Consider the following 12,634-nt stretch of genomic DNA (forward strand, 5'->3'; position numbering starts at 1 on the left):
TTATAAAATCTATTCAAACTATTCCTTCAAAAAAGTTTATTAATAAATTAAACACTCTGATTTTAAGATTCTTTTGGTCCCAAAAAAACAAGAATTGCAATTAATCAACACATTAATAGTTGGAATAATGGCAGGATAGCATTTCCAGATCTAAATCTTTACTCAATCTCCTCTATAATTAGAACACGTTCACAGCTTTTAGATATTACTTATTCAGTTAAATGGAAATCTTTCTGGGAATTATCAGCTATGCAGCTTATAACTAGACCTTTGACATATCAATTAGAAATTATAAGTACTCCTATTATATGGATTTTAAAAGATTATTTTTCACTTATGTTAATCCTAATCATGCTGCCAATTACATACATACTATTATAATTAACTTTAGGAATTTTATATATAAACATATTAAATACAAAGATTGTTTTTTCTTATTATTCTCCATAGCATTCACACAAGAGACTTTTTAACCTCTGATTTTAATAAGATTACCTTATTTAAAAATAATGAACTCAAATGTTGGTTCCAATTAACATCTGAATGCAAGACCAAATCAGTTGATCATATTATACAGGAATATGACCTTGATAAATCCATATGGTTAGATATACAAACACTCATAATATAGCTTGACAATAAATTAGAATTTCATCAACTAATAAACATGACACTAAGATATTATTACATTTTTTTCAATCAATTCTATTACATAAACATACCTATTCATGTAATCTCTCTTTTATTTACAGAGTTTTGAGAGAAGAAACATTTTGCTGTCCACATAACTACTGGAATTATTATAGCTCAATTAACAATAATCTAAGTCAGCAAGACAAGGCTAATGTACTACAATCAGCAGGGAAAACATATTTTTCTTTGAAATGGAAAATATATACTTGGAGATTTATGGACAGATCTTTTTACAAACCACAATTAATGGATAAAATCAACAAAATGCAAAACATTTGTAATAGATGTAACTCTAGTGTAGATATTAACTGGGCTCATATGTTTTTTGATTGTCCTACTTTAAACACCTTTTGGAATAATATAAATTAATTTTTACAAGCACTTTTTTCAGATAATTTCATATTGAATACATATTTGGTTATATTTAATATGCCTATTCCACAATGTGTTAGAAAAATAAAATATTCATTACTATGGACAATGCTGGCAGTGGCTAGAAAGACCATAATGAAAAATTGGATCTCAAAATATCCTCCTACATTTTCTGAGTTTGCTAATACATTAAAAGATTTATGTCATCTACAGATAAAAACCACAACTTCCAGAACAATTAGAAGGACGTATGAACATAGTTTGTGGGATAATGTGCAAAATTTGTTGGAAAAGAATGAACCCCCTTCATAAATGTAATTGACTTTCCTCTTTTCATCTGTGAAATAAGCTACAGACTGAGGATTACAGTGTATTCTAAAGTATAAATACTGGATGTCTTTGTATATACTTTAGTTTATATGATTTTGTTAATTTTATATTCATATTTGAATGTGATAAATGATTGTTATTAATTCTTAAATTTGTAATTGATATTGGGCAGGATTCACGAAGGCTTGCATGGAGTGTAAGAGACGTGTAATACTCCATGCAAGCCTCGCGATCCAGGAACAGCCCGAAATTCCGTATAAGAGACCAGCTAAAACGTCTCTTACACGGACTGGGCGTGGATATGCTAAATACCTCACTTGCAGCCGAAAGGTATGCAAATGAGGTATATTAGCGATCCACAAAGCAGAAACCAGCCCATGTAAGAGACGTTTTAGCTGCAGAAATGTACTCAGTTGACAACTGAGTACGTTTCTGCAAAAATCACAATGGAGCCATGTCAGCTCCAAATAAAGGGTGCATATGTGTCAGGCAGCATGCCAATGGCCAAATATGTGGTCATTGGCAAGGTAACCCGATGCAAAAATTAAAAAAATATAATTTTTTTTCGGCGTTCGCCGTTGTTTAAGCAGCGCAGCCCAGCAAACGGGCTGCAGTGTATAAAACATAAAAATGAAGGTTATAAACCCACAAATGTGGGTTTTATGCAATACATGGAATGACAATGCAGGGACCAGCAGACCAAAAACAACATGGCCGCCGTGTAGTGGTTGCTAAGGGGGGAAGCTGAGTCTAAGACATGCAACTAAGCATTAGTAGGCAATCTCATGTAAATGAGGGTTAGGATACTGAATCCCACAGTCACATAGCAAATGAGCACAGTCTGAGTAGTGTAAGAGATACATAAGGGGGTGGAATAGAGTAGGAGATAGGTGACATCACAGGGGGGAATGGTAGAAAGAAATGCAGTTCATTGGAGGTCAGTGTAACATGACAGATGACAGACACAGATCAGGGAAAGAGGAGTGCCACAAGATAAGCATGGGAATGTCAAGAAATGGAAGGTGTACACTGTTACTTACACCAAAGTTTCTTGCTGGTCGTGCATGCGCATGTGTGTGCGCCATGAAGCGTGAGTAGGGCAGTGTGCGCGCGTGTAAGGCAGACTGAGCATGTGGGAGAATGTTGGTAGATGTTTAACACTGTTTGCGCTGGTGTGCGCGCGTGTAGGGCAGACTGAGCATGTGGGAGCCTGTTGGCAGACTTGTAAGACTGTTTGCGCTGCTGTGCGCGCTTTTTAACCCGAATAGGCAGATCCTGAACAGTGTAAGCATGTGTGCGCACGTGTAAGCGCGTTTCTGCTGGTATGCACGCTGCTCCCCCCTGAGGAAACAGAAAGGAAAAAGGAAGCAACAGAATTAGTAGGAAGCTAGCAGGGAATACTGCTGGAGCTAGCAGGTGAAAACAATTAGAAGCAGGCAATTACACAGGCAGAATAGTAGCCCAGCCCAGCACTTAAAACTCTGCAAACAGCAGTGCAGGATGTTTCTCTCAAGAGACACTGCAAGACAGGAGTAAGCTATTAGAAGTGAAAACTGAAAAAGCTGAACTCAGAGCAGAAATGTTAGGGGCTGCCATAGCTGTCATAATGAGACATAGGCGACTTGCTGAGGGTGGTGACAATGCAGATGGTGCCAGACAACCCACAGTGAGGAGACGGAGAAGAGTGTACAGTCCCAGGGTCACCTACCATGGGTTACATGAGCTGGAGATAGTAGAGCACTATAGAGTGGACAGAGAGCTCCTGCAGCAAATAGTCGAGCTGTGCAGGCCACGCCTCACACACAGAACCAACAGAGGGGAACCCATCCCAGTGGAAACCAAGGTATGTGTTGGCCTAAGTATACTAGCAACAGGTACCTTCCAGAGACCAACTGGTGATGTGATGGGGATATCACAGGCATCAGCCTCCAGGGTACTGCACCAGTTCCTGGATGCCATGTCAGCACATGTCAGTGATCATGTATATTTCCCCAATGCCCGTGAGGTATTGGCCAGCAATATGCATCTCTTCCAGCAAATAGCGGAATACCCTGAGGTAGTGGGTGCAATAGACTGCACGCACATACGCATCAAAGCACCAGCCGGTGAGCAGGGTAGGGCCTACATTAACCGCAAGGGCTTCCCCTCCATCAACTGCCAGGTCGTGTGTGATGCCCAGAGCATAATAATGAATGTGTGTGCTGGCTGCCCTGGGAGCTACCATGATTCCCACATCTGGCATTTGACGCAGCTGTACCAGACATTTGCCAATGGGGACATCCCACACAGACACCTAGTGGGGGATGCAGGTTATGCACTGGAGCCGTGGCTGATGACACCCATCAGAAACGCACACACACCTGAACAGGAATGCCATAATGAGGCACACGCACAAACACGTAATGTAATAGAGCGTGTGTTTGGGCTGCTCAAGTCATGGTTCCAGTGTCTGGACACATCTGGTGGAGCCTTGCAGTACTCACCAACTACATGTACCCAAATTGTCATGGTATGTGCTATGCTACATAATATGATCTTGCGAAAACAGCTGCAGCAGGACCAGCATAGGGCTGGGCCAAACAGCCCGCCACCATTGCCAAGGCCATCACAGGCAGAGCGTGACTCGGAGGAGGAACAACCTGAGCCTGCCCCAGTAGGCAGAAGGAGGCGTGCCCAGTATGCCCTGGCCTTGGCAAAGAGGCAACGCATAGCACATACACTGGCTCAGTAGGAACCCTGGGAATGATACCCACCCTGACTCACTCAAATAATAACAGGGATGCCTAAAATGACATGACCTGCTCACAAACATGTACAGGTAGTGTAATATGCGCATCCGACAGAGGCAGCCCTGCAGCACCACCTGAGGCATGAATGCCATGTGTTAAGTAATGTAACACCATGTACTATATGCACACCTGAGGACCCTGACTAACATCCACCCTCACCAAGCATGAAGCCACAAAATGACGATGGGATGATCAATTGCAATAACTGGCTGAAGTAATGCAGTTAGTCAAAGGGGAGCCAATGTGTTTCAGCCTGGGAAGACATGCGGAGCATGACATGATGCACCACCTGCTAGGGGTGGTGTGCACCTATCAGTCCAGGCCCCATGGATACTGGCAAAGGCTGTCAGTACCCACAGCATGCCCTGAATAGGTAAGTCTCAAAACACAAACCCACCGTCATAGGTACCACAAGGGATAGGAACCTAGATGTAATGCTACCCAATGCCAGAAGTCTAAACAGCAAGATGCGTGCAGTGTAAATGCACAAAGTATGAAGAATGTTGATATCAGTCCTGTAATAGAAAATTGGGTCAAGGCTCACATCAGCACCCTAACACTACCAGGTTACACCTCATGCTGTGCTGTACAGCTGCAAAACATGGAACAAGCTACAAAAGGAGGGTGACTAGCAATAAATGTCAAGGATAATCACACCCCCATGTTGGTACCACAACAAGAAGCAGCATGGATTAGCCATGGTCAAATACCAATGGCTAAAACTGCTTCCCAGTATATAGCCTGCTGCAGACAACTGTCCTAATACCAGGAACTGCACCTGGCCTATGTTGGAATACATGAATATATCAAGCCCCCCAAACCACATTATATTGCTTGACTGAAAATACCCAGACTTACACTGGGAGCATTATACTAGCACCAACACAGTAGGAGAAAAGTTCCCAGAATCCATAAACCAAAATGCCCAGGAACAATGTACCACTCCCACAAGAGGGGTAAGCATACTAGATGTGATAATCAGCAACATGTGTACTGGATGGCAAGATGAGAAGTGTATCCCTCACTGGTAAGACCAGACCATAGAGTAATCACACTGGATATACACATCCTGACCACAGTCCCTGGCCAGAAAACCACAGTGAAAAACATGTGTAAAGCATAGGTTGCACCCCTCCAAACCGATGTGGAATCCACGAAAGGCCCTGTGCAAGTGCAGAATATGGGACACACCGCAGAACATGTTATACAGGCATTCCATGAACACAGCCAGGAATGCTTGGAGTATGCAATCACAAATAACAACAAGACACAATGCCATACACACAGGCATCTGGCATGCTGGACTCCAGCCATTACCAAACCATGCAAGAGAATGAGGAAGCTACTACATGATAGAGCAAACATAAAAGGGAAGTAATCACTGATCAGTAGTATGGCAATAAAATATGTCCACACATACAATCCACTAAGGCCAGCCACAAGAAGTAGAATCTGTGAATCCAGAGGCAATGTGACACCTGCCCCAAGTACACAGACAACCCACAACCCCCCCCCAATAAATACAAATATATGTGAGAGATGCAACCATTTATCCAAACGGAGGCTGAGCTCCCCCAACTCAGTACTGTCAAAACTAGTCAGGAGGAGAAGGTAACCACATACACCACAAACCCAGTCCCACATAGACCTATCACAACTGTAAACCAAACACATAAACACAGAAAAACATTCCCGGAGGCCCTAATTACAAACACACCACACCAACACAAGCCTCCAAAGCAGATCCCAAGCAACCACAACCTCCAAACATAGCACATGCAACACATAGTACACAAAGCTGGTGTGCCAAACAGTTACAGGCCAGAGGGAGAAACAACATGCCTGATACAGTTGTAATAGGTGTCTGTATAGGCAGACACACTGCTGTCCCACTCACAAGACTGGACAAGGGAAAGGGTACAGTAAGCTGCCTGTAGGCTGCCACAATATGCCACATAACACAAGTACGCAGGTCACCCCAAAGCAAGCAGAAATATGATGCACTCATTGTCCATGCTGGTGTGAATGACCTGAAATGTACCTCCCTGGACTACATGAAAAGAGACATGGATGAGCTCTCTGAGTATGTACTCCAGGCCAGTATGACACTGGCCGTTTGCAGCATCCAACCCTCACCAAGAATGATGCCACAGTACAAACACAGAATGATCAGCTTTAACAGGTGGCACAGTTACAGCTGTCAGTCCAAGAGGGTCTAATGTCTGTCTGCTTGAGATGTCATGCATGACAAGCCATGCTGCTGTTCCAGGGATGGCTTGCCACCTCCATAGAGCCGCACATAGGCAAGGCCAAAAGACTAACCCACCACCCTAGAAAACATAAGTGGTAAGAAACATAAGGGTAATGCTGACCAATGCCAGATGTGTAAACTGCAATATGCATGCCCCTGAGGCACTTCCCAGTATGGAGAACATCAATATCTGTGCAGTGACAGAAGCCTGCTGCAAGCCTACTGATAGCACACCAGCACTACCAGGTTATACCACATATCATGCGTTATGGCCCCAACACCTGGACCAAAACATCAAAGGAGGGGGAGTATCCATATGCATCACAGACACCCATACGGCCAGGTAACTGACAATGCACGAAGCAGGTGAGACCACCCATGTGCACCTAAGTGTAGTCAAAACTGCTGTACAGTCTGTAGCATGTGACAGACCACACTCTCACACACAAGAACCCCACCCAGACATCCTGAAGACACTGGACAGTATGAATGTCCCACCAAATACCAGACAAGGTACTCACAAATTACCACATAGGTGGTAAACCATTATGTATGCAAGGAGTAATCAGCGACCTAGGGACACAAGTCGACAGTAACCTGTCATGTGACACTCACAATGCCAATGTGGCTAGGAAGACTATCTGTACTGGACACCGTATCATGAAAGGATTCACATCTACATCAACAGAGGTCACTGTGCCCCTGTACTGTTCCCTTATCAGACCCATAATCTAGTACAATGACTCATATGGGATGTACCGTACCTGACACCTGCAGCGGTTCGGAAGACCTCAAAGGTACCCCACCAAGAGGATAAAGGGTGTCAGATATATGTCATATGCTGCCTGGCTGTAGACACCCCAGCTGAATGCAGTCACAGACTGCCTACACAGAGGCATTGTATGCCTGTTGTACAAGGCCATGTCCAGCACAGGAGTAATGGCCATGCTCCACCACAGGAAATCAAAGCCATTGGAGCTGTGAGAGTGACAGATGTCAGCCTCAACACATAATGAAATAGGATGTGCTGGAGGGACAGATACATAACCCAGAGGCTCCCTACACCCAGAAATAGGATCCCAATCCATGTTAGGCAGAGCCCCTCAATGACACCCCTCAACAGGAATATTGCCAAGTGGATGGATGATCGTACATGTACACTGGGGGTCTTCACTATGTCATGTCCAGACAGAGGCACAGTAAAGAAAATCATAAATGGCCATAATAGTCACATAGCAAGGGGCGGCGAAAGACACACACACTCTGGCTTGGCTTACTAATGCCCTAGGGTGGATAGCCTAGTATGAACCCATGAACCTATGAAGATACACATTGTACAGGACACTAAGGATTATCACAAGGCTTACTTAACTGATGGCAGGAACCATGTTGGGAATTCACAGATATGCTCCGAATCACACAGATATTACAAACAACATGCCAAACACACACACATATTGCCAACATACAACCTGACAGGTTCAGTGCAACCCCCCCCCCCAGAATGCAAAATATCTATCCCAGCAGACTGCTGGTCCCCTGACATTGCAGATGATGAGGTAACAGCCATCATCTGCAAAGCAAAACACACAGCAGCAAAGGTATGTGATGGTGTCCTGGGCTGAGGCCAACATGGACTCCAAGAATAATGGAATGCCAAATCACACTACTGCCCAATGTCAGCCTTACCACAGGATATGTACCCAAAGAGCAGTGTACAACAACAGTGGTCCTTCACAACAAAGGTGTTGCCTGAATGGATACTGCAAACTACCACCCCAGGATCCTGACAAGCTTGGTCTGCACAGCTATGGAAAGGATCAGTATGTACCGCAGACATAAAGCTATCGTGGACCTACTGACACTGGACCCTACACAGTGTGGCTGTCGTAACTGCAGATCCTGCCCCTAAACATGTTTGACCCATTTGAAACAGTCATTAAGGTCATTGATGAGGGCAATGTGGTCCACACAGCGTAGCTGGACTGTGCATATGCTTCCAGACAATACCCTACGAGTTCAGTATGGATATGTTCACCAGCTTAAATATAAACCCCTATGTCAGTAGAGGGGTTGCAAACCAGACCAATGACAGAACTGACATGGTCAGACATGCTGCATCCATGTCAGACTACAAAGCAGATATGAGTGGCATCCCACAAGGCTTGGTCCTGGGACCCCCCCCCCATTCCGTATATATGTCCCATAGGTACAGGCCAACATGGAAGGACTGTGACTGAACATGTATGCAGAGGAGTACAAACAGCCCACCATATCTGACCCCCAGCTGACACAAGCAACCCACAAAAGGGCCACATAGAAACAGACAACTGGAGCCATAGCCATGTCAGCAAGCTAATTGCAAAACTGTGTATAGACAACCACCGTGGATATACAGTATTGTAAGTGCCCACAAATTACCACACAGGTGTTAACCCATTACATACCTAACATGCAATGAGAGACCTGGGGACACAAGGTGATAGATATCCTGCATTGGACAAACATGTGGCTGTAGTGTTCGCAGAAACATACCATATACCCACCCAATCATGAAGGTTGTCAGATGTAGATAAGGGGAGGTCACTGTGGCTCTGCAGTCATCCTTCATCAGCATCACAATTGACTACAATAGCTCCTGTGGGATATACCTCAGCAGACACCTCCATCAACTGTAAAGTCCACAACAGTACCCCACCAGGAGTAGCAAAGAGCATGAACAGATGCCATGTGTTGCCTGAGTAAACAAACTGCAGCTCCACACACTGCCATACTGCCCACCCAGAGGCAAGCTGTGCCTGATGTATGAAGCCATGTCCAAGCTGGAATCAATGAACATGCTGCACCTTGTACAATCTGAATGGCAGTGAGCTATGCACATGAGAGACCTGAACCCCAGCACTGACATACATAGGACAAGCTGTACAGAATGATCCATAACACAGAAGGCACCCCCACTCTTGAGTAAACTCCCAGTACAGGTTAGCCAGAGAGTCACCTATCAACACCCCTCAAGAGGAATCCCAATGAGTGGATGGGAGATGGTAGGTTAACCCTGGGTATCACTGTTATGTCAGAGGTAGACGGAGGCACAGTATACTAACCATGACATATGTCATGGCAAACTCCAGTTACAATGTGTGTCGAAGGACAAACACACTCTGTGACTAGCAACAGAAATGGCCTAGGGAACATCGCTAGTGTTTGCCAATGTCCACCTATGTTATGGAATACACTACCAATGTTGGACAAGCCTGGTGTAGGTAGTCCATATCTGAACATAATGCAACATGGTCATATGTGCACAACTGGCCCCTACACAGTCTGTTGTGCTCACTATGAAGATGTCAAGCAGTGATAGGACGAAAGCCCAGGATACTGTCCACTACAGTGAAAGTACTGAACCAGTACACTATACGGTACTACAGTGTTAGGTCATTATGAAAGGATGTTGACAACTGTATGCAAAGTATCCCATGCAATCCCTGCAGGCACAGTATAATCCCTGTTGTGGCAGACACGAAGCAGTTGGCCAGTTAGTACACAAAATGACACCCAACACACAACCATAAACGTGAGATATTGTTGAAGTTCACACACACCCAAATATGTGGTGGACTTCAGAGTTCAACATATGGAAAGCTCACACTGGGCATGCTCACACACTTTGATAAATGAGGCATGTCAGACAACATGCCATGGAAAGGCTGAACTGGGCATGCTCACACACTTAGGCCATATCTCCGTTTAGCAGTTGGCCACACATATCTGGTATTTGTACGTGTCATTCCAGGAACCAACCACAACACAGTAATCTGCCCAGTGCACACAGTAAATGACTACAGAGACATAAGTGATATAGTGGATCGCCCTCATATTCAAACATATTCCACAGATACACAAGTTGTTCATAGGAACAGGGAATGCTATGGCAATAAAGACCTGCAAACAGTCTAACAGCACAACAAATATTGTGCATCTGACAATTGAACATATGGGTGTAGAGGTCAATACTAGGCTTGTTGCCCTAGGGAATGACAGCTTAGCCAGAGTGTGCTTGGCATCTGCATCCCCAGTACAGTAGGCTACTGTGCCACTGTAAAGTAGGTCACATAAGGCAACGTGTGAGGTTAGTGAGCTGTGCCTCTGTCAAGCAGGGGCACAGTGGAGATCCCAGGGTTTGAATGTGCTAAGCCACAGCCATGTTGTTGGTGTGTGCTGGAAGAGGGTTGCTGAGGACCTCTAACAGTAAGTGGGCGTCAATAACAGACTGAGGGGAGCCCTATCTGCATTGTCTGGACAATTCCACTGTCAACACTGTGTTGTGATGATTATGTGGGAATGAAGTGTCGTGCTGGTACTGTTCACAGATGTCCTCCCTCTGTGGGCTACAGCTCTGCAATGTATTAGCTCACTCTGTCTGTTGGACGGCTCATATATGGCTGGTGTACACCTGACAGGTGTCTTGTTGTGGAGCAGTCATGGGTATATGTGGGATAGCATGATCAATGCAAACCTTACACATGCTCATAGAATGCAATTGTCAAGGATTATGCAGAGTGGCCAGTATAGTCCCGCAGCATGGGTCCTTTGAAGTCGTCCACCCCAGTCTTCACAAGTGTAGAGTCTGCTTGTGCTAAATACAGTTTGTTTGCAGTGAAAACCTTGCCTGGGGGTGGGGATGGGATATGGATGTCCAGGGAAAGGTGGGTATGGTCAGATATCAACAATGGTGGTCTACCTCTGGTGTGGAACAGTGAGTACCCATGTTGCAGATGGACAGGTGCAATATGTATTCCCCCATGTGGCTGTGGTGAGTGGTTCTGCCATAGCACATGGACCCACAGATTGTAGTGGCTGTAGGGTAAAGTGGTAGAGGCCTGAGTAGTTCCCACACACAATATGCCTGTACCTGATGTTAACAACTGGAATGGTGTATGTGAACACCTGCATATCCCGGCACTGTTCCCAGGGAAGCAAAGTGTGTGTCCTGGATGTGGGAGTGGTGTTCTGGACTGGTTGTGTTGTGTGTTACAGGTCCTGTGGTCATGAAGCATGGTATAGAACATAACCTGCCAGTGCGATGTGCATATCTGACCCTGACGTAGGTGGCTGCAAATGCATATATATGCTATCCCCACCTGACAGGTAGTACTAGATGTACATACCTCTGTAGAAATAAAGATGTCATCCCCCTATAAATACTGCAGGTGCAGACCAGATGCCCAGTAATTTGGTTAGCGCGCTCTGCTAATGCGTCTCCCTCAAGTGTCATAATATAGGTAGGTAGGAGTTCGAACCATGCAAATGCTCAGTGTGTGTGTGTGTGGGTGAGCGGGGTTGATGTGTGTGCAAGTCTGTGTGAGGGAGATGTCCCTTTTGGCAACTGTGAAAGCACTCTACAGGATGCACATTCCCCTATTTAAGCACGGATGATGTCAGCACCCTATAAGTACAGCAGGAGAAAGGAACCCTCCCAGTAATGCGAATAGCGCACTCTGCTAATGCGTATATCACGAGTGTCATAACATAGTTAGGTAGGAGTATGAATCCTGCAACTGCCCAGTGTGTGTGGAGGGGGGTTAGTGTGTGTGCAAGTCTGTGTGAGGAAGATGTCCCTTTTGTTAACTGTGAAAGCACTCTACAGGATGCACATTCCCCTATCTAAGCATGGATGATGTCAGCACCCTATAAGTATAGCAGGAGAAGGGAAACCCCCCAGTAATTCGAATAGCGCGCTCTGCTAATGCGTCTGTCATGAGTGTCATGACATCGTTAGGTAGGAGTTTGAAACCTGCAAATGGCAAGTGTGTGTGTGTTTCGATGTGGGGAGTTTGCGTGTGTGCAATTCTGTATGAAAAACATGTTCTTTTTGGCAATCAGGAGATCACACTACATGATTCACATTACCCTTTCCAAACACTGATGATGTCAGCACCCTATAAGTACAGCCGGAGAAGAAGAACCTCCTAGTAATCCAAATACTGCGCTTCACTAATGTGTCTCTCTCACGTGTCATGACATAGTTAGGTCGGGGTATGAATCCGGCAAATGGCAAGTGTGTGTGGGGGTAGTAGGGTGTGTGTAATTGCAAGTGTGAAATAACAGATCCTTTTGGAAAATACTACAATACACCAGATGCTGTATATTCCCCCACTAAACACAGGGGATGTCACCACACTATCAGCACAGCCAAACA

The sequence above is a fragment of the Protopterus annectens genome, chromosome 10.part0 (genome assembly GCF_019279795.1).
Source record: "Protopterus annectens isolate FY-2018-M chromosome 10.part0, PAN1.0, whole genome shotgun sequence".
Lineage (NCBI taxonomy): Eukaryota > Metazoa > Chordata > Ceratodontiformes > Protopteridae > Protopterus > Protopterus annectens.